This window comes from Chlamydotis macqueenii, chromosome 4 (assembly GCF_036417535.1).
Source record: "Chlamydotis macqueenii isolate bChlMac1 chromosome 4, bChlMac1.mat, whole genome shotgun sequence".
In the NCBI taxonomy this organism is placed as follows: domain Eukaryota; kingdom Metazoa; phylum Chordata; class Aves; order Otidiformes; family Otididae; genus Chlamydotis; species Chlamydotis macqueenii.
Window position 1 is genome coordinate 47,765,637 of NC_141559.1, and position 17,753 is coordinate 47,783,389.

Below are 17,753 nucleotides of genomic sequence, written 5' to 3' on the forward strand. Positions count from 1 at the left end.
CAAAGCTGCTACTGAACATTCATATGATCTGTGGAAGACCTTTCTCTTAAAATTTATATTAAATTTTCAGGACATATGATCAGTTTTCCAGAGTAGCAGAAAAAAAAAAAACAAAAACTTTTCATATGTGACCTGAAGGAGCCAAAAGTGAAAGTAAATGAGGTACAATGAACATGGATCTCCAAAATGCCATTCTTACATTTAGTATTCAACATACAATCAACACTTCCATATGGTTCAAACGAATGAAATTGCAGTTTACCGTGTAGTAACATGTCAGTCCAGCAGCAGCTATAATAAATATTTTATTACAGATAATCTGCATCTCATTTACACTTTAGAAAAAAAACCATGGTTTATGAACACATAGTATATCCCAATGCAGAGGAAAACAGTGGTACAGCAAAAAATTATCATCTAATGTTTTGATTTTTGAAGTTACTGTGGTGTTTTGTAATAATAATTAAACATTAAAAAAAAAAAAGTGTATTTGATGACCAAATTCTTCATATTTTATTCTCACTGTAGATTCCTGGATCATCGGACACCCACCAGCGTAACGCCACACCGAAAGCTGAAGGTAAGATGAAACATCCTACAGTCTTAAGCTCTGGTGGGACCCGTATATTGCATTGGTGCTTTTTAAATAACACACAGTTGTCTAACTGACAGAATAGAGCAAACTACAAAATTACAATAGGCCAGTATGTGCTCAGTATACAATGTTCTACTGACTTACCCATTATCAATAATTTATGCTGCTGTATCTAATTTACTGTTGTTGCAATAACAGCGTAGGTCAAAATATAAAATGGGACAAATTCATGTAGCATAAACTTTAACAGATGTATGTACTTTATCCAACAAGGAAGATCCAGGGTGATAAATCCTCTACCCTGTTACCAGACTTAGCAAGAATATAACATAATTTAATAAATAATTAAATTCTCCAAATGAACTATTAAATCTCTTCTGAGAGTTCTCAAGTTTCCACAAGAAACTACTGTTGCCTACGTATGCCATATTGTGATGTTTTTTAATGATGCCCCTCTTTAGATTAATAATTTGCAAATGTCATTTGTAGCCATGACCTCAACTCAGTTGAAAGCACATAAGGTACCAGCGCTCTGAAATGGCAGCTGTTGGTGCCCGCTCAGAAGCGTTTGCATTTGGCAACAATCTGGCTGTGAGCAAACCTTAATCTGTCTCACCAGTACTTACGTAGCAACTGCACTGAATTGAACAAGTACCTGGGTGTTTGGGTTTTTTTACTTTGGTTTTAGCTCAGTGATTTTTCTCAATGGTAACCAAAGTAAAGTAATTTAAAGCTCATGAACCTCACAAAAAGGATTAATTTAAAACTATATTATGCATCTTGTGACACCAAATGGAAAGTGTGTTCTTCTATATGACTACAAAAGATTTTAGAACAGCGATCAGATACGCGTTCTGCTCATTAATGTTTGTACAGTATCCTGCCTTAAAAGAGCTACAGTTTCCTAGAGCAAGTCATTCAGAATTCAACTACACTCTTCAAGTTTAATGGGTTGAGCTCTTTGAGTTCCCCTACCTCCTCCTGACTGATGGTTTGTTTCTTCTTTTAATACAAAATTCAGTAAAATTTCCCACAGTGAAAAGGGTCTTTTAATTATAAAACACCAGCATGTGGGAATGATTCAATTTACACATCAGAAAAGTTCAGTTACTTGACCATAATTTATTTTTTGTGCTGATCATTTACAGACCATAGATTCTTCTTTCCCCCCACCTCCCCTTCTTGCTTGCTCTCTCTCTATATAAAAGAATAAAAATCTCAATAATCTGGAAAAGGCTTTACATATTGTCTCACTTAGTCACCAGAACTAGAGTCTTCATTATCAGACTTTTTTTACCAGCTTTTATCCCTTTCTCATTTCCTAGCTATGTTGTCATATTTAATTTAAATATGTTCTCTAATTGCTGAGTAATAAATTTTTTTCTTGGATCTGACAAAGGGACAGTGTCAGTTAGCATGGGTAGGGAATATCACTCATGTAACTGTGAACATAAGAGAGAGATCCTTGCGGTTCCAGTGTTACATACAACACAACTGACCACCATGGCTTTCTTCAGTAGCCCTCTCCAGCACTTTAACTTGTCTCCTGCAGGGGATAATAAAGCTCTGTATTTATTTTTTTTTTCTTTTCTTTTCTTTTTTTTTAAGGATTAATTAATTAATACTGAAAGAAAGGTCTGGAAGGAATGGAAAATTTCCATGTACTTCCTCTATGCACTATTAGTCATCTTTATTGTTTTATTTTCAGAACACAGCTTAGGACTTGTATTGGTAGGTATAGCAGCTTTTAAAGACAAAGCTTCATAGTTTCTAGATGTGATTTTCTAGCAAAATCAAAAAAGTTAAACTTACTTTGTGCTTATTATGAGCATAAGAGAAATAAGCAGTAAAAATGTCCAGAATACCATTTAAACAGAGAGTTTTAAATATATGTACAGATCTATTCTTATATTTATTTTGGTTTTAATCAAATGTGGTTTGTGACCGAGAACTATTAGATTATGTTATACTCATGTAAGAATAAAAAAGTACCTGTAGGGAATTGTAGGTGTATATAATTTATTCTGGATTGTATATGCAATTTTGGTATTCAGCTGAGTACCTAACAATATTTATTGTTTGGCTATTTTTTGCAACACATGTACAAAAGCAATGTCTATGCTACTGAAATACACTTTTTTAGCACTTAATTTAGTCTTTTTTCCACTTTGGAAGGGATGTATGAATGCTACTGTAATAAAACATGTCAAACTTGGGACAGAGGGGGCAGTTCTTCGAATTCTTTCCAGCTGTTTGAAAGGTGCTCCTCCTTTACCCTCAGCTAAGCATTTAAACTGAAATAGCCGACATGAATATGTGTTTTGTAGTGTCCCTGTGAGAGAGAAGCTGAAAGACTATTTCTGTGGTATCTGTACCTGCTGCTATTTGGATATGCTTTTATGTAGAAACACAAATGTATCCCTGGATAAAGTCTACGAGCTGAAACTAACGTGTGCTTCTAAATCTAACTGATATAAGATGTTATCTTCCGTTGCCCACTTAGCCATTACAGGGTAAAAGAAGTCAGTAATTCTACCAGTTTGATTTTACAATTTTAAATTTCCACTACTGCACCTTTCACTAATTCACCTGTACCTCACTGCACTCAAATCCTGCTCAGTAAAGGGAGCAATTCAGAGCATGTGGGGACAGCAGTAATCAAGATCAATTAATACAGGAACAGATCTTTCCAGTTCTTGTTAATGTTCTTAGAGTCATACATCTTAAATGCCAAGAGTACTTTAGTATTATTTCCAAAAGCTAATTTTTAAGATTCTTTATGATCTCTGAATAAGAACAGACTTTTATATCTTCCCTTTGACTGATATATTGTGCTGAGTAAATGCTCACATACGTGACATCACAGATATTCACATGGAAGATGCATTGTACTTTTCTTACACAAAACTAGCATCAGGTATACACAATTATTCTGTGTTTTAGTTTGTTCTTTTTTTTTTTTTTTTAATACAATCTGTTAATTGAACTCCTCTGTCTTTCTGCATCAGTATACCTGAAGCCATGAATAGGCAATGTTCTCAGATGACTCCCAAGGTTGGTATGCTATTCAAACATTGTGTGTCTTGAAAGATGCAACCGACCAGACAGTACATCCGCTGCTGGTGTGGTAGGAGTCCAGTAATGATGTATCTGGTTCTTCCTGGCGTTTTTTTTGGTGTTCCACAAAATTACTTCCAGGTCTGCTTCATTTACCGAGTAAGCCCTGTAGCGTTGTTCTCAGTAGGTCTGTGTTCCTACGGTAGTCAACAGTTTAAATCCTCAGTAGATCTCAACTATAGCTATAAAAAAAAACAAATGGTCCTGGTGTCAAGAGGGTCTCTATGGAAAGCAATTTTTAAATACTTCTAAATCCCTGCTCTTCCAGACCATGATCTTATGACTTATGATCTTATTGTTTACTACTGTAAACAATAAGCTAAAATCAATAACCTTGTACAAAACATATTAATTTTGGTAGTAGATGAAAGTATTTCCTCACAATTTTTATCATTTGATTTTTTTATTATTATCTATTGTCAACTTCTTTTCTGTGGCTTAAATGCTAGCATTTTGCTTCAATTTATATTCATGACAGTCAAATAATATTGTGTTAAAGGTTGATATTTTAGTAGAGGTTTCTGTATTTAATAGATGTCCTGATTTTTTTTTTTGGTTTGTGGCAGAAGTTATTATTGTCACAACTTTTGTTTCTTTTTTTCTTTTTTCTTTTCCTTTCATGACACTGTATATAACAGTGTTGAGTGTCAGTAAGACTGCAATGTTCTCACCTCAATACAAAGAGCTTGTGGCTTCTGTTGTGTGGTATGTATTTTTGGACATCCATGGAATTTTTCATTTAGTAGGTAGGTAGGGATTACAGTGACTTCGTCTCTCCCATTGTAACTTGACTCTGTCTATGCACTAAATGTCACAGCATCTTGAGTCATTGCATTGTTGATGTAGGAGTCACAGCTGAATTCCCAGCTGATAGTAAGCCCATCTCCCAGGTACTGCACATATTTTATTTTTTTTTGTTTTGACTTTTTTATAGTTCTGCATCTCTGTGGTTACTGTTTAAATACTGGTATTATTCCTCCGTATTACTATCAGATCTTTGTCAGCCTACCTATATTTATGAGCTGTAGAGAAGCATGCCAGTTGAAATATTTTTTTAGGTTGTCCTCAATAGAATAAAAAGGTATTGCACTCGATCATTAAACTGTCATCTTCTCATGGCAATCAGTCAGGCAGTTATGGAGACCTGCGTTACTGGATGAATGTTTTTATATTTGCAGATACTTTTAGCATCTTTACACAAAATTGCACTGTTTGGCATATTAGTTGTAAATGTGAGAAATGGTTTCTCAAAAAAATATATACCTGAGCCACCAGTAGGCAGTGGTGAAGATGAGTTTTAAATCTTCTCTACCCTCAAAGCTGAGGTCCCTGTTTGAAATCCTGAGCTGCAAATGAAGTTAGCCTGGGAGTCACAGGCCTTAATTCCTGGACTTAATTGCCTTTCTGTACAGATTGCTTCTCATTCTTTCCATTCAAAATCCAAGGACAGGGTTAATAATGGTGCTATTTCCTATCTTTAGAAAATGGTTTCCTTGAAAGTGGAGAAACTTTTGTTTCTAGGTCCTTCTCAAAACTATGTATCTCGCTTCTGAGCAGTAGCCCTAACCACCAGATACAGAGTGGCATAAGGAGGAAGGATCACTATTTATCCCTGTGTAAATAGGTCCGGAAGGATGGATCAAGGCCAGGATTCTCCTCTCCTGGTAAAATGCTACAGTTTTCTGCTATGCTTATCAAAAGAAGTTTCTCTAACATTCTTGATCATCAGGAATTTGGTGTATGCCCAGTGTACAGCTCCTATTTAAAACCTCTCCTTAAGATGCATTAATTTATGAATTCAGCCTCTCAAACCAATGAAGATATTAAAGCTGTTAAATTTGAGTCTGCTACCATCACAATCAACATCATACTTTTAATCAGAAGTGGCCAGAGCTGTCTGATCAGTAATGAGCTCAATTTTGTCAGGCTATTAAACGGTTCCTGAGCATATCTAATTGAACCTGTTTAATAGCAAAATAAAGTGAAGAGAGGCCTCCTTTGTAAAGCTTAGATGGTCTCAGGTGGAAAGTGACTGCTAAAACACATTCTTATTCTGCCACATGAGCAAGATCATGAACCTCTTGGGATTCCAGCAGAAAGTGGAAGTTAGCCCTTACTCTTGAACCTCAATACAAACTGCTGGCATAGCTGCAAGCAAGAGACAGTAGCTGTAGAGTTTGTGCTTTGTTTCATCTGAGCAAGGCTGACCAAAAGCATACAGGTCATCAAGTGACTCATATTTCGCAGAACACTTCATATATTTTTTGTCCATGTGTATGTATGTAGTAGATGTGGTGCTTAGGGACATGATTTATTAGTGGACTTGGTAGTGTTATGTTAACGGTTGGACTCAATGATCTTAAGCGTCTTTTCCAACCTAAATGATTCTGTGACTCTATGATTTTTTTTTTTTCCTTTCCAATCAGAAAACTTAAAAGCTTACCTTTGTCTTTAGAAACCATTTCAATCTTTATTGGTAGGATTCTCCTTTGGAGCATTTGCAGAGTTAACAGGCAAAATCATGGATTCCCTTTCAGACTACAGAGCAATGGGAAAAACACTGTGCCCAGGGAGGTGCTACATCCATACAATCCAGGAATTTCAGTACTGTCTTTTAGGACCATCTACTGTTTGTCAAAACTTGCTTTTAGTTCTACAGCTTGTTGATTTTTGCAGATATGTTAATAAATCCAGGATCGGAGGGTAAATACACCAGATGATAAATTCTAGAAGATTCTGTCTTTGCCAGACTGTAAAATTTTACACTACCTGGATAGTAGAACAGTAATATTTTACTTCCTATGTAGAAATTTGAGGATTTTTTTCAAGAAAAATGTTTGCAATGAAATAGAAGTTGGGTTTTGTCAGCTATTATGAATACAGCTGAACTAATTAGGATGTGGGTGTTTTGAGTAGTGCATTAGATTTAAAAAAAAAAAAAAAAACAGCGACTTTTCCTTTAATAAGTAAGTCTCCCTTTTCTCTTTTTTTCTTTTCTTTTGCACATTCTGGTTATCACTTGCCTGCCAAAAAAAAAAAGAAGGAAAACAAAAAAAAGAAGGCAAAAAATGAAGATTTTCTTGGTTTCTTAAGCAAAATGTTAAGTAATGTTGACAGTCAGCTTCACTTTTGCAGCATGGTAATAACATGTCTAAAAGTAGTCCCGCTGATGCTTTGAGTTGCCACAAGTATTGCAGCCCTGTTATTTTAGGATGCTCAATTATTCTTGAGTCACTGAACTGTTGTTTCAAAACAGGTTTTGTTATTTCCCTTCAAGAGGCTAAAAACCCTTCCTTGTGGTTTGTTATGGTTCTTTGAACTACTTTTTAAGGCTAATTTGTGATAGATTTTTGTACTGTGATTTTTATATTTAGTCTTCTAAATCCATCAAACCTGAATAGCCCGAGGGACATAAGTCAGGAAGCATAGAAATCAAGAAAACCTGAAGCTGGTACTTCAAGCTGAACCAGAAGCTAGTATAGCCCAATTTGTCGGTGAGAACTGTTGCTGAAAGAACAAAGACCTTGATTTAATTTTTTCCCAGCACTCTGCCTTTGTGTTTAAGAATTTCAGTTTCTGTATGTTTTCTTTAAAGAATCAATATTTGAGGTTTTGCTGGTTTCAGGTAGAGTTTAATGATCTCTACAGGAAGGGGTGGAGTTTCCTGAAACTGAGGTTTGACCTCCAGATCTATTCTGATGGGGTGTCAAAGAGGTTTAGGAGATATTTCCTTCAGTGAATAAGGATAGAAAGGGATATTTTCATGCATGCTGGACCTCTGAGTTGATGGCAAATTAATCTCAGATTCAGTTGTCATTCAAATCCTTTTCTCCGACATCTGACAGATATTGAGAAGAGGATGTGCGCTGGCTCAGTATACTTGAGGCCACTGTGCAAGTTATGTTGTTCATAAGACTCATTTTAACATTATAGTAAGACAGAAAGGTGAACAGAAGATTTCTGGGTCTCAAGAAGATGGTCATTGACCTGATTGTTTTTTAATGGGGGAGAGGGGAGAAAAAAATAAACAAAACAAAACAAAAAACTCAAGGACAGATCATTTGAATGACACAAGTCAATGGAGCAGATGGAACTCATTAGAAAATAAAGAACTGGTTGGTTATAGATAGACTTCCCAGGAATTGTTGAGCAGTGTATAAATTAATAGTAAGTAGCAAAATCCAAATGTAGGAAACAGATGTAAGATACAGGCTCCATGTTAACATTTTAATTCACTTGATTATAGTTGTGTCAGAGACTATAAAGCAGTGTAAACTACATGCTTTGTTTATTCATTTATTATCAATCACATGAGTAATACTGTTTATATAAAAGTAGGGGTCCTTAACATGGTCCTACCAAGTTTTGGGCAAGTCTCCAAAAATTGCAACTCCAGCTCATGTGAAGCTGAATATGAGGTCTGAGACGTACCATACACAGTTCAATTCCATTTTTTTTTTATCAGTGAAACTTTGATGTGTACTGTTTCACATCCGATGTTAACAATGCTGTTCTATAAATAAATAAATAATTAAATCAGTGAAGGATTGTATTCCTCCAGTGTGCTTGCTACACAGCTGACAAAGGTGGTTATGTATTTAGTCATTGAGACTGAACCTGATGTAAGAGGCAATGCCAGCCACCTTCCACAAATATCTAAAATATATGGTAAATGTGCCTGAGTCCAGGAGCTCCAGGTGTGATTTTGGAGACTTTGGAAGTATTCCTATTATAGAGTATATTTCTATCCTGTGGAAAAAAAAAAGGTCTAATTTCAGCTGTAAATGCTGAGAATTATACGTCATTTTCCTTTGAGCAATAAATGCTCTTTTGTCTATCTAGATTTTGTTACATGCTTTTCACAATAATTCCTAACAGTGCTGCTCTAAGTCATTAAAATATCAAAATCTAGTAAGTCAGCTGGCAATAAATGGAAAAAATAGAAATCCATAGCAAAGATTAGTAATATCTAAAAGTGGTTTATGGGTCCTAGTGGGATTCCTCCTTTTTTAACAACAAAGTGCAGAGGGAAAGAATATGCACAGCTTACTTTGTCTTCCTATTTCTTTTGATCTGAAAGAACAATCAGATAAGGCTGATTTCTGAAGACAGTTCAGAATGAACAGATTTCAGTTGCCCCCAGTGATAACCATCATTGTCAACAGGAGGCATTCCAGGTACTGACACTAGAGCCTTAAATGTTCAGATACTGAACATTTTATCTTTTATTTTAAAAACTACTGCTGGGAACTCTCTTTATGGAATGCAATGGATGATGAGTATTTAGAAGAAGAATGAACCCTGAAGGAGAATAAAGCCCAAGCCTCAGAGACTGTCAGTGAACACAAGAAGGACAGAATAATTTAAGGTTAAGGTGGGGAATTTCATGCACACAGAAAACCTGAAGCTGTGGAAAATGGAAGGATAGAACTCTGGAGTTACAGGCTACAAAACCAAAATAAAAAGAATTTAGAGGCCCTGGCCCTCATGGGCATTTGTGAATCAGTACACACTCTGTCAGAGTTCAGCAAAACTAAGTGCTTTTTCATAGGGAAGGCTCAGAACTGGAATATGTTGAGGTGTTGATAATCAGAGTATCTGAATTAAACCAGTGTGCAGAAATGCTAATAGCTACCTTCTATAAGCCACGTCATTTAACAAGTGCTGTCAGTCCCTCTAACACACAAGCTTCAGCTCTCAATTTTTGAACAAAATATTGATTTTGAGCGCAGTGTGACAAGTTGTGTTTTACATGACCCATGTACATTGTACAAACCTCACTGAACATGGCACAGTGCTATGCAGTGTATTATGAAAACTGATTGTTTGCAAATGTAAAGATCATATTTTTCTCATTTAAGGGTATTTATGCCTTGCCTGCTGCACAATGCTGATGATTTTTTTTAAGTTAGTAGTTAGCTATCTTTATGACTATCTATCTAAGTTAGTAATTGTTAGCTTAACACACCTTAAAACTAGGATAAAATACATTATTATCACTCGTCAAGGATAACTCATTTTGAATGAGCAGATACACAGAAATTAATAATCGGACTTTTTAATGTGCTTATCACTGCCATTGTAGCTTAAAAATGTGCCTTCAAAATGCATATTTTTCCTTATCTAGTCTGCCTTCAAATAGTTTGCTCTGCCTACCAAACTCAGATAATGGCATCCAAACACATGGACTCCAGTCCCCCCATTGGAGCCACTGTTGCTTTCATAAGTTTTGGATAAAATCCTTTGTCTGTTTTTTTTATACTCATAATTTGGTCAGAGTTCATCAGGTTTGGAGAGTTTCTGAAGGTCATTATTAATAGGAGCTCCATTGCCATATATGTCCCCCTGGAAAAACAAGAGAAATATGGAATTGTTAGAGATCAAGTTAAACCATACTGACACTTGTGAGCACATGGGCAACACTTCATTTGTTTGAATCCAAAGAGGTCTTACAATTATTTAATTTTTACTAGCACCTGACCAGAGTTGAGTAGAAGGTGGTGAATCTTTTATCCCAGTAGGATTTTTCAGGGTCTTGATACAGAAAATGCAGGTGCTGATGAGTTGATGGCCTGGTCTGTGATTGTGAATGTCTGTGGATAGTAAAGAGGAAAAATCAAAGCATACATTTGAAAGTCATGCATTGAGGAATATAGCTAAATTCAGATCTCACCTTCCTCTCTCCATTACCTTGATTTATTCCTTGATCCTTTCACAAGTTTCTACTTGTGAGAGAAGCACACGGGTTTTAGGACACATTCAGTGTGTCTCTTTGGGCTGGCTGTAACTACAGCCACTCTAGAGGCCAGGCTGCCCCTTTGCCTGAGCGTACAGGAATGCCTTCTTTATTTCCTCTGAGACTCCTTTGTTGGTAAATCACTCCCAGTTCTGACCTGCAAGGAAAATACAATCCCATAACTTTCTTGTATATCCTTCAAAACCAGCGAAAGTCTTTCTGCAGGAAGATCAGGGAGAGCAAAGTTAGGAAGCACCAGGTGACTTTTGGGCAACTCAACATGTGTCTCTCTGGCATTCATTTTTTCCACCACTCAGCAGTAATATCTCTTAGATAATGTTCCAGGAACATAGTTTTATACAAAGAGCTGTACATAATGTGAACATCATTACTTTGCACGCTGCATAGAAAAGGTTGCAATGATGACAGGTGTGGAACATGACTTCTCGGTTATATATCCTGAAACAAATTTTTCAAATGAAAATGTAGTGTACCAGGTGCAAAAAAGTTAAACAAGTATCAGTTTGGGTTATTGTGTTTTACTAAACAGTTTCTAAATAGATGTGCATGAAGGCAATAGAAAAAAAAATGTATAGAAAACGTGTTGCAAATACCTGTAAACTTTAAGATGGGCTCTAGGTTACGTAGAATTTGATTTGTGACAGTGAAACACATATTAAACATAAAGACAGTTAAACTAGAAATCCAGTGTGAGTATCCTCTTTAAATAAGCATAATCCAAATTTTAGCCAGCTGGGCCCTTCAGAATTTTGACAAGATTTGTGTGTATTGAGCAGATAATCATGACCATTGCTCTGGTGTCCTCTTCTGCTAGCACACATGCACCATTACGTAACTGGAGATTGAAACTGTGCTGTGGGCTTGCGTAAAACTGGAGAGCTCCATTTTACATTTAAACTATGTAGAGCAAAAACCTGATGCACAAGAAAAACAATTTTTCCCCTATATTTTCCCCTAAAAATGCAAAAGCTCTCCTTATACGTCATGTAGCAATTTTTTATCAGTGACACTGATCTGAAAGCCCATCTTGCTGATCTTTTTTAATGATTGAAATACCTGTACGTTGCTTTAATTTTTTACGTAAAGTTATACAGTGTTGACATATTCCATAGCCCTTCTATGACAGGGCAGTATGAAAACCTTTCTTTCCATGCCTACTGAAGAAATCATTGGGGTTAAATGACAGGGCTCTACCAGTGATTTGCCCGTCACGGAGAACTGTAAATTGTAGGCTGTCTCCAGGATAGTGTTTAGACACATTCTGAGATTAATGGTTTTGCATAGACTGTTTGGACTTCAAATGATTTTGAGATAAGCTCCATCAAGAAGATTCTTCCAGTTTGAACTCAAGTGAAAGTGCTTTGCATTTTAGCTACATTTAGATGAAACTTTGCTGGCACAGAACAGACAGTATCTGATAGAAAAATGAAATGGTATCTCTTATGTTCCAGACTACATAAAAATTTTCACCTCCGGCTTAACTCTTTGCGACAGATTTCTTTTTTATGGTAGCTTTTAGCACTTTAAAATAACAGACAGTAATGAAACATCTTATTTACATGATTGAGCAGACTGTATCTTTTCTCTTAAAGAAGCATAGCTCGGAAGGAAGGTCTATATCCTGGATTTATGGAAGAGGAACCTAGGTAAGGTGTATGAATCACCTGGGAAAATATCTCCCTTTCAGAATGTGCTAATTCATTCACTTTTCAGAACCTCAATTGATAATTAATATATTTCTGTAGTGAAATAGGTATTATGATCCAGCAACTCTAAATTAAGATAAAGGTTAATAATAAGGTTTTCTTTTTCATGTGTTAAAGAGAAAAATTTTATTAGAAGAATAACTTTTTCATGTGTTCTGTAGCCACAGAAAACACCTTTCTCATTATTATCAATCGGGTTTCAGCTCTTCTGAATATGTACTGAAAATTGTATGATTTCAGTAGAACATTAGACATATGCTGTAGCAGTGACGGAGCCGTGCGAGAATCAGCATAATGGGCTGGAGGAAAAGGGGTAAAAGATTTGCCTCTTTCTCATAAGTAACTTGTAGTTCATGGAAGGTGCCTCTCCCTCTGGGCTAAGAGAGACAATAGTTATTACTTAAACAGACTAGTCATTGTGTTGTTGGCCAAATATACCCCACTGGAATGGTGGTACGAACTGGGCACCACAGCTAGTAAATGCTTCACATTTCTGATTTAAGAGCCAGGGTCTACCAGAAGAGTGCATGAACATTCCCACTTCTGGGGGCAAACCAACTGGAATTTTATTCATAGTGAACACAGGCCTCAGCCTCCTAGTGACTAATAGCAGCCACATACTTTTAAAGCCATTTAAAATTAAAAAAAAAAAAAAATTTCTTCATTGTAAGACAAAAAGATCAAAACCAAGCCAAACTGAAACCAATTTGGGTTTAATGGGAAAACATACTTCCCCTTTCCTGGATGTGGCAATGGGTTAGAGCCACAGCTACGGACAGAGCTCCTATGACAGCATCGTAGTCAGAGCTGGTGAAGCAACTGGAAGAGAGGGACTTCTCAAGCCCTAGGGTGAAGATTAAATGTTTAAGGTAGCAAACAAATTTATAAGCCACAATTCCCCTTTGACGGAGAGGTGAGGCCATCTTTCAGGAGGAGCCGGGTTTGTGTTACTCAGTGTGCGTGATTCTCTCCCCCAGAAATTGAGTTGTTCGCATAATGAGGCAGGCTGCCATTGCTTTCCCTCGCTGGAAAACAAAAAAAAAAAAGGCAACTCAAAACCTCATATAGTTTATTAGTGTCAAAACATTTCAGTTATAATAGCTTAACTTGTTTGTTTTAGTGCAGCTATGGAATGTATTTGATGCCCTATTTTTTTTTAACAACCAGAGCCAAGGTTTACAAAAAATATAACACTCAAATAAGTGTATGTAAAAAATCCTATTCTGAATATGATTAGTGTATGCCACTTGCAAATGTCAGCAGTTATTTTTAGTGGAGAGCATTTGTAAGATCTGGCAGAGAACTCTTGAAATGTCAGGAGGGTAAGAGGAAGCAAAGCACACGGCAGATACATGTACAAATACGCCAGAGTGTTGTAACAGTAAGTCCATCATTTTTTAAAAGACAAGACGGAGCTGTCTTGAAACCTACCTGATAGATCATAGTTCCCTTCCCATGTCATAGGTATTGTGCAGACATGACAAAATTACTTGAATTTTTGAAAGAAGCTTGTTTCCTTATAATCTGAGGAAAGAGCTTGTTCTCCCCTTCCTCCTTGTTCATGGACAGATTGGTATTGTTATATACTGTATTGCACTCTACTTTTAAGAGATGTGTGTTACACTTATGTAATTTCCTTCTGGTAGATTTGTCATCAGGATTTGCTTCAAAATATCTGAGAAGGTATATACTCTATCTTACAAATGTAAAAAAAATCCACACATTCAAACTCCACTGGAAGTTTTAAAGGGAAGAGCAGTCCTTTGACAGCATTGTTCACTAGCACAGTAATAGTGCTGTTCAGCGCTGTTATCATTTTCCTTGATACAGGAGTAGCTGTAGACTTGCCAGGTATACTCTATTAACAATATTTTCACAGTGAAAGATGAGTTAGATTTGTATGCAGCAGTATTTTGAGCATATCCTTCATCTCATGCATGGTTCTAATTTTCTCTACTGTTTTTAACAACTCTATTTATTTCTGCTTGCGTACAATCAGGAAAGCTGCTGAGTTTTTATGGGGACAAAACTTGATACCTCTTAGGATTAAATAATTTAGTTTTCAATTTGTGCAGGAAGAGCACTTTCCTCTTTAATAAACATTGTACTCGTGGATTTCATGTCATCCAAGCTGAAGTATGACATTTTCACTTAAAGATTATGTAGCGTTTTCTTGTTTACTCGTTGTTTTTCCCCAAAGCCTCATACCTAGTTCCCGTTGCAAGGTAAATCCTGTGTCCTCCACACTTACCAGTGCTGGTGTCTTTGCATCAGAACACCGTCCTCAGAAATCAATCTGAATCCCTACAATTATTAAGGTCTCTTTGGGCAGATCCCAGACTTTGGGGTCACCAGGAACAGAAAGCTTCCTATCCATTTCCCATTATTCTCTTGTCATTGATTGTTGGGAAACTGTGGGAGGTATACCTCTAGAGAATCATAGAATCATAAAACGGTTTGAGTTGGAAGGGACCTTTAGAGGTCATCTAGTCCAACGCCCCTGCAAGGAGCAGGGACATCTCCAAACAGATCAGGTTGCTGAGAGCCCTGTCCAACCTGGCCTTGAACACTTCCAGGCATGGGGCATCTACCACCTTTCCGGGCAATTAACTTATTTTGAATCGTTTTACAGATGTTACATACTTTATTGCTTTCTTAGTTTACAGGAAAGGTAATTTTCATCCTTTAAAAGTATATCAGGTTATGGAAAATTACACTTAGAGCTGGAGATAAAATGGACCACCTGGGTAAGCAAATGACATACTAATGGCCAAAACATAACTCAGAGTCCTCTTCTATTGTAGTACATGTTCTGAGAATACAAATATAGGATTTATTGATAGGTCAATTTATTTCTGCTTACAATAGAAATGACAAGACTGACCATGGATGATGGAAAATGGAAAAGCAGAATAAACAGTATCTTAATTGCATTAATGCAATTTTAAAAAATTTAAATGTGATGCATTTTAACTGTTTCCAAGCAATTTTAAAAGTCATTTTCCAGAGTTCCCTTAAAAAAATGTATAGTAAGTAAAAATTTTGCTCTCTGCCTAATCCTGGAGAATTTAAATAGAATAAATAAGATTGATAAGGAAGCTTAAGGGGCACTGTCAAACTTTAGTACATTCAAAATTTGACCTAATGTAAAAAAAAAAAAAAAAAAAGTTGTAACTTCCTATACTCTCTGAGCCTGAGAATCCTGCAAAAATGGAGGTTCCAATACAAATAAAAAAATCCCAGCTCACACTAACACAATTCCTTCTCTGCTGCTGCAGGTAAATCTCCTTTATCTACTTATTTGCTTCTTGTGCTAAATACTTCAGTACATAAATACAACATTCTGAAGCATTTACAGAGTCCAACTCTCGTTTGCTCTGTTACAGTAATACAGCAGGCAGATAGTTAGAAAAATTGTATGTTCCCAAAGAAATGTCTTGTATTATCAAAATACATGTGCAAATTAACTCAATGTTGTGAATTTATTTTACAAGTGTCTAATGTAAAACAGTGTCTTCCTTCCTTGTATAATTATTCTGTGAGATTTCAGCTACTTAATATCAAAATCTTTTGTTAAATACTGGGTTTGGTTTAGACCAGTAAGATACAATAAACTCTAGAAAAAGGAAAAAAAGACACAATTCAAGACCATTTCTTTTTGTTGCATTTTACTCATACAGAATATTATGAGTTTTATTATTGATGAAGCTAAGAATGAAAGAAGATAGATGTCAGAAAGCAGCTCCTTTTGTACTGATGTGAAAGAAAAATGGCTCACATAAAAACAAATAAGCCTGGAACTATAAAAATACTGTATATAAAAACATTTTTTTTTGTGGGAGGGCAGGAATTTATTTTCTTTTTTAATTAGGAACAGATAATGGTATAAGAATGATTCAGAAATTGCCCAAGTTAAAGTACTATTTCAAGAAAAAATATTAAGAGGCAAAACTAGGGCAGGGCAAAATTAAAAGTAAAATAGCAATCTGAGTTTAGGATCTAAATCCATATTCAAGCCCTTTATAGTAGAGTTGATATTTGAAAAGTGCTTGACACTCACTATTTCCCACTGAAATCAGTATTTTAGAACACTAGGGTCCTAAGAACCTGAGCACAAATATACACATTTAACTAGAGACTCCTATTTTTGTGACTCTTGATTAATAGGTAAGTAAATAAGGCAATTGAAAAAAAAATAAGAAGACAATATAAAATGTAGAGGAAGGATTTGTTGCAGGAGAGAGCTATGTTCTTTATCTGAATCCATGGAGAATCCAGAGCCAAGAGACTTAGGAAATTTTAAGTTGGCATTGCCAAGCAGATCTAGTTACCAGGAAGGATGGACAGGAGACTGTCACTTTTCAATATGTGTTGTCTTGGAAAATGAATCGGAGATTAATTAAGAGGGCCACAAGTGATGAAATGAGGGGAGGAACCTGGTTAAGATGCACTGGAGCTCAAGGAAGTCTAGAGAGAGGGATCTAAATTAAGAGAAAAATAAAATGAGATGGTGGGAAAAAAAATCCAGTATGCAGAGTTCATATGAAGGCAGAATTTGTTCTCCAAAATATGCTAGTCTAGCACACCATTATTTGCCTACACATTTTTAGCACTGCATAGGCCATGATTGTAAAATGCAGATATTTGCGAGATGCCTGTCTGTGATGTGAGTATATATGGTACGAAAAGGAACAGAGAGACTTAGGGCTATGAATCTCCTTTTCTATCCCATATGTCGTTCCTGATCTTTGCTTGACCGAATAAGTTATGAATATATCTTAGAATTGCCTGAATCTGTAAAAAAAAAAATTAAAAAATAAAAAGCCTTCAGAGCATTTTTTTAATACATAAATTTGCAGAATTTTTAGTTTGCCATTTTGCAGTTTAGCAGATTGGCTTTCAAGGCACTTGGCCCATGATAATCTTTGAACCTAGCAGAAAAAGAACACTGCTGTTGTACTTGTATCTCAGCACAGTGGATGTATATTCCCGACAAGCTGGATATTTTGGGTTTTCTCAGCGAGTTCAGACACTGCTAATAACTTGGTAACAAAAAAAAAAATTAAATATGAATATAGTGTTATTTAGCTTGTAAAAAAAAAAAAAGCCATGCAGCATCATTTTAATTCCCAAAAGAATAAGAACTGTGAAACTATCTGAGCGTGTACTTGTCCAGCCCACCTACCTGCTGTGGCTACTCATTGCAATCTTTAGTATAACTGTACTTTTGTTGATTACGTGGAACTAGAAAAAAAATTTTTCAAGAAAATGTAATAGACAGTAGTCTGATTCCTTCTGAGATGTCAAATACCTACTTTATTAGAGCAAGAAAGTGACAGTCAATTTAAACTAGAATTTATTGAGAACATTAAGAGCTGGAAGGGCTTTGGCTAATCACTGTAATGTCCCCAACAAATGGTAAATGAAAGCATCAGGAAATTGAGTTAACACGAGTTAAAAGTTCACATACTTACTGAATTATGTTAAAAAACCTACAGCCCAATTCAATTATCTAAAACTGCTCATTTCAGTCTGTCCTGTTACACTGGTGAATGAGTATGATAGTATTTTCTTAGAC